The sequence below is a fragment of the Lissotriton vulgaris genome, chromosome 5, assembly GCF_964263255.1.
Source record: "Lissotriton vulgaris chromosome 5, aLisVul1.2, whole genome shotgun sequence".
Classification (NCBI taxonomy): domain Eukaryota; kingdom Metazoa; phylum Chordata; class Amphibia; order Caudata; family Salamandridae; genus Lissotriton; species Lissotriton vulgaris.
The window spans coordinates 1005635901-1005648447 of record NC_141693.1 but is presented as its reverse complement, the minus strand read 5'-3'; the positions used below and the strand labels follow the sequence as shown (position 1 = coordinate 1005648447).

General features: G+C 47.7%; 1 protein-coding gene across 2 annotated transcripts in view; it reads left to right on the top strand.

Annotated features, from left to right (window-relative positions):
* The window catches only part of ZFYVE27 (zinc finger FYVE-type containing 27), a 362081-nt gene that overhangs the window by 30030 nt on the left and 319504 nt on the right, over positions 1–12547 (top strand). The window lies entirely within an intron of this gene.

The window sequence follows — 12547 nt, the reverse complement described above, 5'->3', positions numbered from 1 at the left end:
TGCTCCTTTTCCCCACACTCGTGCTTGTGCTGGCATCCACCTTGCAGGAGCGAGCAGCAGCGCGCGTGGTAATTGAAAACATATGGCTGATTTTTCGCGGGTGCTGGGCCGCGCAACACTCCCTCAAGCTTGTTTTTCTGCTTTCAATCAAGACACGCTTGCTTGCTTGGCTCAGAGTGTCAGCAGCTGGAGTTTACATGCCTGCTACTGTTGTTGTTCACTTGTTTCTTTGTCTCTTCCCCTCGGGTATTCTCTCTTGCTCTCAAATACTTTTTTATCTCTTTTCTTTCCTCTTTTGCACGTCACCCTTTCTTGTCTTCTGTATTCAGTCTCCCTATGCCATTCTCTCTTGTTCTTGCCCTCATTTGCTGTATTTTTTTTCTATTTATGTTGCTCACTTCTTCCACCTTCCCTTCATGTTATGCCCCATTTGGCTCACCCGGTCGCCCCTCTCTTGCTCTACCACAAGCTATCCCACACGCTCTTCTGCTTCTACGAACTTCTCTCTTGCTAGGCTGCCCCCTAACATCCCTATGCTTCTCTGCTCTCCCTCCTCCACCAGGTCATACCCTTTGCCCCCTCCAGGCTCCACCTTTCTGCTCCCGTTATTGCCCTGCAGTCCTCCTGACCCTTCTTTCCCCCACGCTATCCTCCTTCTGCGCCTTTCATCTTCCCCCGATGTCTCCTTCTGTATTCTAAGGTCTCCTTTCCCTTCTTTCTTCCTTGTCTCCCTCCTGCCATGTCTTTCTTTCCCCACTCCTATTCCCTCAACCTCATGTAACTCACCTGTAAGCGTTCTCCCCTCATGCTGTGCTAACTCTCTCACTGCCCTCCCCACTCTGCTAGTCTCATAGTAACTTCCTCATTACTTTCTTCTCTCTTCACCATCTTTTCTCTTCACTCATGCTGTCCCCTCCCCCCCGGTTTTGCGGCATTCCCTCTTCCCAGTCTCACCCTCCTTGAGCGGTGAGATCAGCCTCAACCCCTCCCCCCCACCCACCCCCCGTCTCAGGCCCACACAGGGGATTGTGCAATGTGCACTTCTGGATTTGGTCTGTGGAGTACTTTGCATTTTTGAATTTTTTCGGCTTCCTGGAGGTGCTGCCAGGGGCGTGCGTCCAGCACCAGCCAGGGGTCCGCACATCTTGTTGTGATCACTGCTGCGGGGCCTACGCAGCCTCCTGGTCTCGACAAACTGCAAAGTGTCCCAAACCTTAAAGCAGGCTGGAATTAAAATCAAATTGTTTTTATTGTGCCCTGACCCAGAACTACTGCATCTGACCCCTACGGAGAGATGCGGTTTACCACTTCAGTCTTATTCTGTTTACTTTTAATTACTATACTTGCCCATCTTTGCAGTGCAGTCGGTCACGTGTGGCTCTCGTCAGGTCTTGTCTATGCTCCTTTCTTAGTTCTGGTCCGTTCTTCGCACCATTGGTTTAGTCGCGTGCTATCCGCACGTTTGTGTTTGGTCATAAATGGATTGATTTCGCTTGATGTATTCTTCTGGTGAAGCTCATCCTCACCCCCTGCTTTTGCCTCGCACTTGTGTCGCTGTCCAGTTTCTCTTTTTCAGCTTTTTTTCTGGTCAGTTTATTGTGAGACTTAGTTTCCTTTTGCTTTTCCTCTCATGTTTAAGTCACATCCTACCCACATTCTATGGTGTGATTTCTAGTCCTATCCGTTTTGTCCTTCCCAATTGTCAGTTGTTGCTGTGTTTAGCGTGTCTCATTCAGTAGATTTTAATTTTTTTTTTAATGTTACAAGTTTTAGATAGCGCTAGCTTGACCCGTGGGTATCTGAGCGCTTTACAAACACACAGGAGAAAAAACAAGCATTTGCATAGCCAATAGGTCTAGCCTTTGGGACCTTATAAGTGTTTAGCCATGCAACAGTTGATGTTGTTGCACCAAGGATATTGTGCTGGATAATGAAACACTTATAAGGTCTCAAAGGCAAGACCTTTTGTCTATGCCAATGCTTGTTTTTTCTTGGTGCAGGTTTTTGGTGATTGGGCTGACTGGGCCCAATGCTACCAATGCGGCTGCAAGTAGCTCTTGTTGCCAGAAGTTTTCAACAGCGCCAGTGACGTCTCACCTTGGCTGGAGCTTTTTCTATCCCACTTGAAGTGCTGCAGGTTCAAAGTGCCTGACATGTAATTTCCAGGCCAATGCGCAGAAATCCTTCAGGGTTCGAATAAGAACAGTGTTCTCACGAAGACGAGCTACCTGTGGAAAGTTATGAGCGTACAAAGAGAATCGATTGCTCTGCCTCCAATTAGTTATTTCTGATACAAGCTGATAATTAACCTAGCCGGTTCTGCTATTCTTCCAGGTGCCTAAATCAGTAGACCTTAACCAGGATAACGGATGTTATCCCACTCACTGGTATGACTCAGGGCTGCACGATCCCTCTTGAGTTGGCAGTGGGTGGTGCTGTTCATAAGCTCCAACATGGCCGGCCGAGTCTCCCTCCAGCACCCTTGAGAGTGTGCCACCAAGTGAAGAACTGGCTGTTGTTTGCGCTGATCGTCTGGCTCGAGCCAGCGGCCCAACCTTGAACCAGTCCCTTCACGAAACGATTCTGAGTATGGCTGAGGCCACTGGAATGATGAAAGAGGGGAGGATCGAATTATGCGGCAGAGTTGACCAAATTATGCTGTAAGAAAAGCCAAATTATGCGGGCTAGTGTAGTACATTTTTTTTATAGTATTCATCATTTTGTCATTTGTATACATAGTAAAACGGTCTGGGCAAAGGTTTCACCTCCTTGGTACAAGTTTATCCCCTGAATACGGCACTAAGTAGCTGATAGATGACCTGTCAACCTTTGAGAAGGGCCTTTCACTGCGAGGCAACACCTGTTGCTGCGTTTTTAGTAGAATTTGCTTAGTTTCAACTAGATACATTTTTTTCGTTAACATCTGCAGACGATGATGGATTACGAGGCACGTACATAATTGTGCGCATTATCTCCTGTGGAACTTTGACGATGCCCCCCTGGGCGGAATCCTAACTGCCTGTACTTACTGTGGTGCCCGAGCAACCTTGACCGATGCCCGGTGGAGCTGTCCTGTGCAGCTATAGAGAAGTATGGCTCTGGTTCATCCCTCGGCCGTCACCTACCCAGCTGGACATTGGACATTTTTTTCCTCGCCCCCATTGTGTTTCCTACTTGCTTCACCCTACTCCTGTTCACCATTCCCCCTCTACCTTTTCTCTCTGCATAAGACATGTGTAAGCGCTAATAACTCACATTATTGCATAATCTCATGTATTTTCTCCAATGTCTATACTTGGCTATGTCATCTGTAACTCGCTATGTAACCTGTAACTCGCTGATCCTCATGTAAAGCGCTCTGATATCTCTGGGTCTAGCCAGGGCTATATAAAACTTTGCAAATAAAATAAAACATTATGCCAAGGCTTAAGAACCTCCTAATTCCAGTGACCCTAGCTATAGCGCCTGCATCAAACTTCTCACTATGAAGCAACCCCTCTGTGACTGTGGAGAGCCACAAACGAGGCTAGAGTTCTTTTTGATAAATCACCTTTGCAATCAGTATTTTACTTTAACTGCACATTACTCCTGTGGACTGATACAAAATGTGAAAGCCATGGCAAACAAGCAATGACTGTAGGGGACTGAACCAAAGCAAGCCATGAGATAAAGTTCTTGTCTCAAAGCTAAGCCTGTATTTGAGTTTCTCGATGGTATGAGCTGTGGTAGGCCACAAAAGCTGTCTGTATAGGGCCTAAAAATGAGTTTTTAAAGGAAAAATGAAAACTTATGCCCAAGTAATGCTCTAGGGAGAGGTCTAGGAAAATATAATCATTTGCTAAAAATATATAATGGTCGCACAGCATTTACTTCTAATGCAAATTGAATGCCTCCACAAGGTTTAACAACCATTCACAATGTTGCTCATCCAGAATTGGGTGTCAACGCACTCCAATTCAGCACATAAATAGTCGGATGCTCCTGGTCCCTGGAAACGATCAGTTGACCCACTCTGCATCTAAGATTACTAAGTGGAAACGTGTTGTGTAGACTGTCCTGCTGCTATATGAGAGGGTTTAAAATTCATAACATTTGTTAACTGTAAATGTTATAAACTGTACCATTTTGAACCCTTTTATTGAAGATCACTTTATAACCTAATTACTTGCGATTAAACCTCATACCATGCTGATATGCTAGACATGCCCCAACAGAGTAATGAAATGCTCCTTTTATTCACTAAACGCATGCATATTATAGAAGGCAAATAATAAAGCAGTTTACAAAGAACAATACAGCAGTTTACCAAGATGGGATGAAGTTCTGCATAAAGTAATTTAGGTATATCATGTTATTTTTGTTTAATGCATTTTCCTAAAATACAGGTAAGGAAGCTACCTTTTGCTTATTAGTTCCCTGCTGGAAGTTTAGTATGATTCCCTATAAATGGAAAACAATCTGCTTTTATCATACCTGGTCTTGGTATCTGCTATTCTTATGAGTTGAATTATATGCTTCATCCTAGTATGAACTAGTAAAACTTTGGGTCTGTGTGTTTATTGGTATTAGTGTGGAGTTCATGTGGCCCGGTTAGTACATGTCGATATCGGTACTTTATTTGTGCATGGCTTTTTATGCTCTCTCCAAATTTAAGTAGAGTAAAGTTTTCTTCATGTGATCTTCGATGTGAATGTTAATGTTTAAAGATTTTTTTGAGGTTTTACGTTTATTTGCATACAAACAATGCTTGCAATAACAGGTGACCAATGTGGTCAGTAACAAGCCTCACACAACCCTACAGCCCGCACCCATAGCATGTGTTCATGTGGTCACATTAGGCCACAGTAGGTACACCACTATTTTACATGCTCACATTTTAAACTTGGCATCTTTACATTTGCTTGCATGACTGTGCAGGATAATATTCTCTGAAATGGCTTTGCTTACATTTACATTTCTTCTTAAGCATATTATCGAGTGCCTTGAAAAGTTCTGTACAAGGGTTAAGTTCACTGCAAAAAAATTAAGTTTTTTGTTATTGTCTGCTCGCCAAGAGAGCTATCACGACTATCACGAAAGAACAATAGTGGCGCGACCAAGTGCTTTGGCATTATTACATGAGTGAAGTTTATTATATAAACTCCACAACTCATGTGTTCGACAGAGGAGCATTTTGCTGACACTGTTGTGGTCACCCCATGCAGGAATTCCATTTCATCTGATTCCTGTTTACTTTCACCAAGAAGGGCTCCCTGATTACACTTAGCCACAGCTAATGGGGTGGATAGATCAGCCTACAGGGATTCTATGTCCGGACCGGAGGCTTCGGATTATGCTTTTCTCTCTTCGCTGTTTATTCACATAACACCACACAGCAGCCAGAAAAGCATCAAAACTTGAATTTTTTTTGTATTCCAAACACAGGAATCATCGGAAAAACATCATAATAACATTTTTATAACTACAAGTCCCATCAGACCAACATTAGGCAGTCCTTTCTTAGTGTCCATAAATCCCAATATAAGGCGTCCATCTTGTGAACTCCTCCTCTTTCTTCGCTGCTTCGCAGCCAGTTAAGTGCTATTCTCTCTCTCTTTTACAGTTTGTGTTTGAAGGGGTTTTGTCTTGTTTTTTCTTCTTTGTTGGATATTCTATTTGCATAGATTCTTGCTTGTTTCTTTGGGGGGGTCTGTGGGGTTTTTTCCCTTCCAGAGCCCCTTCCATCGCGGGGACGCCTTCGCCCCTTACGCGATGTCCCCATGTGTTCCGCGGTGTTGATATCACCGCTAGAGGGCGCCGTAGCGTCTCGCCTGCCCTTGCGCGGCTTCCGTCTTGCTGATTGGAGCCGCGCTGGGGAGACGACGTCGCCGGAGCCCTGCTGTCGCCTAACCCTGACGCCCTTCTTGGGTTGTATTATCCTGTGTTTGAACGCCCCGTTGGGGTCCGTACTGGTGGTTGTGACCACGTTGACGCCTGCGGGCAGTTTTTTGAGCACCTTTTCCTACATCGGCTTCCGCTGGGGTGTTACCCGCTCAAGCGCGCTGGGAGGCGGTGCGACCCGGTCTCTGGAGAGAGGGTTGGCGCGCTAAGAAGGCTGGGGCTGCCTTCGTGACTGCCTGGTTCCGCCGGCTTACAAAAACTTGCTAACCTCCAGTTGGCCCATACGTGGCCGTTGTTCTACGTCATCGGAACCCTCAGATACCTTTTTTCTTTGCTGCTCATTGGGGACGCCATGGCTGAGGGGTTTTACGTGGAGGAGGAGGAGTCCCACCAGTACCTCCAAGACTACGAATTCTATGCGGCTGTGGATCAGTCGATTTACCGTTGTGTGCAGGAAATTGTAGGGCCTATGGAGGACAGGCTATCAGCCCGCATTGTTGAAGAGTGCGCCAAGTTGGCGCCGGGCCTCGCAGGGGTGCCCGCCATCGATCCCAGCCAGCCACCGGCGGCCAAGAAGGCATGTAGGGACGCGGGTCCCAGTGGCGCGCAGGGCGTGGACAAGGACGACTTCGAGCGCCTACGAGACGCTTTCCTGGCTAAGGCGACTGTGCCTACCCCTGCGTCGCTCCCGCCTCAGGTCCCCTCGACACCAGCGGATACTGCCCCTATCTCCCCGGGAGGTATTTCTCCCGCGGATACGGACGACGATGATGAAGACTCTGTGCGGTCCTGGCGACCGGCCTCGTCCTCGGCGGAGTTGCCCAAGGACAATTCGGGCATGCTCGACCCGGATGAAATCATGCATCCACAGTCAGCGGCTTGGGCGCCTGGAGACAAGGTCGCACAGTTTGTGGCGGGCCGCCTCCGCAAGCCCTTGGAGAAAGAAGCGCGCAGCTGCTTGAGAGGGGAATGCCCCCGTCCGACTTTAGATGGAAAAGTGGCTATGACGCCGGAGTTGGATGGAAAGATGGCCACTTTCATGGCGAAGTTTGTGAAGCACCCCCGTAAGGGGATCGACCGTTCTTGGCGCTCCTGTCAGGACAAGCTCTTGGACACCATTGGCCCCCTCACCAAGATCCTGGACATGGCCGAGGAAGCCAAGGTGTCGGGCAACGCCATTTGCCCGGAGGTGTTGTCTAATTGAGCGCTGCGGGCCGTTATATTCTTAGGGAACGCTAACTGCGCCCTCTCGACCGAACGGCGTCGGTCTCTCCTGATCAAACTGGACCCCAAGTTGGGTGATTTGGCCTCCTCGGAGGCTGGCGCTGTGGCACAAGGGGGTCTCTTTGGGGAGCCATTTATAAAGGAGCTGGGAAAGTTTGTCTCCACTTTCACTTCCCTGGACAAGGCCCAGTCCACCATCAAGCGGGTCTTCCACCAGCGTTTTTCCCGAGGGGCTGGTCGTGGCAGGGGCCTCACGACCGGCCGTGGCGGTCAGCAGCAGCCCAATAAAGGGCATGGCTCCGGCAGAGGAAACTACAACTCCTCTGCGAACTACAACAACTTCTACCCAACGAGAAGTCAGCGTTTCCGAGGACGCGGAAACTTCAGGAATGACTCCGGCGGCAACAATTCCCACAGTGAGTGTGATCCCTGCGGATCAATTTGTTATTGGGGGAAGGTTGGCATGTTTCCCACAGGCATGGGCGGCTATTACGACGGACGCATGGGTACTTCAGACCGTGCGAGGGTTCCGCATAGAGTTTTACGATCAACCACGCCCGTTGCAGCCACCTCGGCCCATAACTTTTTCTCAGCCAGACGTACTGTTGATCGATGAAGAACTCTCGGCGCTCCTGCGCAAAGGGGCTATTTGTCGAACAACGCGTCACCCCGGGGGTTTCCTGAGCAATATTTTTCTTGTGGAAAAGGTGGACGGGGGCAGACGGCCAGTCATCAACCTCAAGGAGTTCAATGGCTGGGTGGTGTACAACCACTTCAAGATGGAAGGCATCCATCTGTTGAGAGACGTATTGCTCCCGAACGATTGGATGGTTCGTCTGGACCGCAAAGATGCGTATTTGGTAGTTCCCATCCACCCTCCTCATCGCCGTTTCCTCCAGTTTTGCTGGAAAGGCATGGTTTTCGAGTTCAAGGCCCTTCCATTCGGTCTTTCCTCTGCCCCTTGGTGCTTTACCAAAATTTTGCACCCGGCCATAGAAACCCTGCGGAGTCAGGGTATTCGGTTGATCGTCTATCTGGACGACATTTTGCTGCTGGGCCAGGACCCGAGCAGGTTGACCGTTCATCTGTCCCAGACGGTCTCCCTATTGCAGGGCCTGGGTTTTATTGTCAACAAAGAGAAGTCGGTTTTCACGCCCGCCCAGACAATGGTGTTCGTGGGCTTCGTGGTGGATTCGGTGCACTCGACTCTGTCTGCCGTCCAGGAAGATGGCCAAAATAAAGCATGTACTGCGGCAGACGATTTCCAAGTCGCACACCTCTCTTCGGCAGGTTGCCAGAGTGGTAGGCCTTCTCTCGTCGTCAATTCAGGCGATATTTCCGGGCCCTCTTCATTATCGGGCCCTCCAGCGCCTCAAAGCGCATCATTTGCGCAGGGGGCTCTCTTACGACTGCTTGATTCCCCTGTCGGTGGAGGTCAAGGAGAAAATGTCCTGGTGGCTCGCCCACATGGAGGCGTGGAACGGGCGAGCGATTTTCGGGTCTGTTCCGGACTTGGTGATCGAGTCCAACGCCAGCAGGTCCGGTTGGGGCGCCCGCTGCGGGGATTTCTCCACAGGCGGTGCTTGGTCATCCGACGAGCAGCGACTTCACATCAACTTCTTGGAACTTCTAGCAGGTTCCTTCGCCGTCCGTTGCTGGACGAGGGACTCTGTGAAGTCGTGTGTCCTTCTACGGATGGACAATGTTTCGGCGGTTCGGTATGTGAACCATTTAGGGGGCCCGCGATCGCGGGCACTAGCGGATCTGGCAAAAGACTTTTGGGATTATTGTCTCGCCCATCAGGTCTCGGTAACGGCAGAATACCTTCCGGGACGGGCCAATCAAGTGGCGGATTGGCACTCAAGATACCTGCGAGACTCCAGCCTGTGGAAGCTGGATGTTCAAGTGTTCCACTGGCTGGCGACTTGCTGGGGTCCTTTTTCCATAGACCTGTTTGCATCCCGCCTGGACTTCCAGCTGCCGAGGTTCTTCAGCTGGAGACCGGACCCTTTGGCGGAGGCGACGGATGCGTTCCTCCAGGACTGGAGTCAGGAACGACCGTATGCCTTCCCGCCTTTCTCTATGATAGTACGGGCCGCGGTGCAGCTTCGCCGTCAAATGGCAGACGTGGTGATGGTGACGCCCGTGTGGAGGTCGCAAGTGTGGTTTCCAGTTCTTCTGGAACTTTCCTGGGATTCTCCAATCCTACTCCCCCGGCTTCCTCGTCTTCTCCTCAATCCAGACGGGGTCCCTCACCATCTCCTCCAGGGTTCTCTCCGCCTCATGGCATGGAGGCTTTCAGGAGACGCTGGTCGCTCCCTGGCCTTTTGAACTCGGCTCAGCACCTTTTGTCCAAAGCCTGGGCAGGCAGCACTGCAAAAAGGTATAGATCGGCTTGGACCAGGTGGGTTCGTTGGTGTCTTCGACGGGACTTGGATCCCATGGTCGCAGGTCTCGTTCCCATCCTGAATTTCTTGACGGAACTTTCTACTGCCGGCTTAGCATACCGGACTATTAACACGATACGCTCTGCCATATCAGCAGCTCATGAGAAGTTGGATGGAGTGGCGGTCGGGGAACATCCCTTTGTATGCCGGCTCCTCAGAGGAGTGCGTCTGGCTTTACCACCGGAGCCACGATATTCTGTCCTGTGGGATGTTAACGTGGTGTTGAACCTTTTTCTTTCTTGGCAGCCTAACAAGTATCTCTCCTTAAAGGAACTGTCAGCTAAACTGGGGATGCTCCTCTGTTTGGTGTCATGTCGCAGAGTGTCCGACGTGCGTGCCTTGGATGTCACGGCGAAAGCGTTTTCCCCGGATGGGGTGACCTTTACCGTGGGCCGCCGCACGAAATCTGCTACGAGGTCTATTTCTTACCCGGCTTTTGCGGATGTCCCTAAGTTGTGTGTGGTGCAATGTTTGAAAACTTATGAGGATGTCACGACAGAACTTCGCCCTCCGGGCGAGCGGCAATTGCTCATTGCGTTGCGCAAACCTCACAAGGCTGTCTCTTCCCCCACCATAGCCCGGTGGGTGCATCGGGTATTACAGGAAGCTGGTATTGATACAAAGCAGTTCGGAGCTCACTCCGCAAGAGGTGCCATGGCCTCCAAAGCATTTGCCCTTGGGGCACGATTAGAAGACCTCATGCGCGCTGCGGATTGGTCTTCGGATTCCACCTTCAAAAGGTTTTATTTGAAGCCGGTGGTGGATATTGCTAGTTTGGTGGTGAACAAGCTTTGAACAAGCATAATCCGAAGCCTCCGGTCCTGACCTAGAATCGAAATTTGCCTAGCTTAGTAACGGTAAGTTTCAATTCTATTAAGGACACGGAGGCGAGGGTTATCCCACCCATACCTCCTGCGGAAATCCCGCCCGTACTGGAGTAAGTAATCTTTTTCCGGATTGCAATATGGATTTACTGTTCTCTTTGGTTCCATGTCATTGACTTGTTGCAATGCTTTCGTTGACTTGCCTTCAAGCCTAGCGGGTATGGCATAGCTCACGTTGTTCTTTTTTCCGCCAGGTAATGATGGTGCGAAACAAGATCGTTGAGACTTTGGCCTGACTCGCGACGAAGAAAGAGGAGGAGTTCACAAGATGGACGCCTTTAATTGGGATTTATGGACACTAAGAAAGGACTGCCTAATGTTGGTCTCATGGGACTTGTAGTTATAAAAATGTTATTATGATGTTTTTCCGATGATTCCTGTGTTTGGAATACAAAATTTTTTCACGTTTTGATGCTTTTCTGGCTGCTGTGTGGTGTTATGTGAATAAACAGCGAAGAGAGAAAAGCATAATCCTCGCCTCTGTGTCCTTAATAGAATTGAAACTTACCGTTACTAAGCTAGGCAAATTTCGATTCTGGTAGATTCAAGCACCCTAGAAACACTAGGATATGTAGTGCTAAGTAGGAGCACAAAATCTAATAATAATCCTATGTAAGCATATAATCTATGCAAAAGCACAGAGGTTGAATTGTTCATGGTCTTTACCATTCTCTTGATGCTGATTATTTTGCTTTGTTTCCTTCTATTAATAATTGCAGCACACTTATTTTACACTAGAATCATATTGTTTCAATAAATATTGAAACACTATGTTGTGCTTTTCATGTGGATCTCGTTGGGTATGCATGAGTTACCAAACGAAAGGGTTATAGATCTGTTTCCACAATTTCCTTGGGAGTCAGGGTTGTCATGTTCTGTGGTTGCACATTCCACATGTTACCTTAACAGGTTAGGGGTACAGATGGTGCACTGGAAGCTAGGAGGATTTAAGCCAACATATCCTGATGGCGTGAAGGGAATCAGTCTTGCACAGTTTTGATGTTTATGTTGTCCAACAAACACACAGTTTTAATGAGAAAGTATGAACCGTATGACATATGGATGTTAGAGTACTACATCCTACACATCAGAGTCTGTCAAAAAGGCCTCACCATTGTTTCATACCTGTTTTGTGTCTAATGGACCCAAGGTGCAAAGTCTCTGGGTACATGTCCAGCCTTGGAAATCAAAGTTCCGATAGAGAAGAACTAAGTCCTAGGGTTTGTGTAAAAAATTGAGATTTCTCCATTATCAGGCCTAGAATTTTTTTTTTTTATTAGACCTGCAGGTTGAGTAACTTAAATAATCTCCTCAACCTAACTGTAATGTACTTGACCTGTACACTAGTCTCAAATTGTGTGAGCATTTGCAAATATTTTATTTAACAGAGTTGTCTTTTTCTTCATTCTCACATCCGTGCACCTTCAAATATTCAGTATTTTTGCTGTACAAGACAAAACTCTTTTGTTTGATTAAATAGGCTAAACGTTTGCTCGATCTGTAATAATAATCTAGCCCACATATAGTGTACACATGATCTCAGACTTGCCTCTCAGTTTACTGACCGCATTGCCATCAGAACAGGGGCAGGAGTTTTTCTCAGTTTGTTTAAACACTCACGTTTAATAAATATATTACTCTAGCATGATGTGGTAGTGCACTGTCATTTATAAGGCAGCACATTTCCAATAAATGGACAAAAACATTCTCGCTACCTTGCAGCTTTATTGATAAAACTATATAGAGTATAAGCAATAATCTGTGAAAATTGGGTTTCAGAAAACATATTTATCATTTGCACACCAAAGTGTTCTGATTTGCGTTTTATCCTATTAAAATAATTTTTTCATCACACAGAAGTACAAAAAAATGGGCTTTCACAACTACTAAAATTATATTTTTAAATGTCTGCAGTTTTTCGAAACTGTATTTTATTGGTTTCAAGCAAACAAGAAAACATACAATGTGTGTGTTGACAGTGCCATATATATTCTCAAGATAGATGCATATCAGAGGCAGGCTACAAACAAATAGTATACAGTGTTTGAGAGTGAGAGTATCCACCTGTCTGATGGCAATCAAAACAGTTTATAGATGGGACCAAGGTAACGA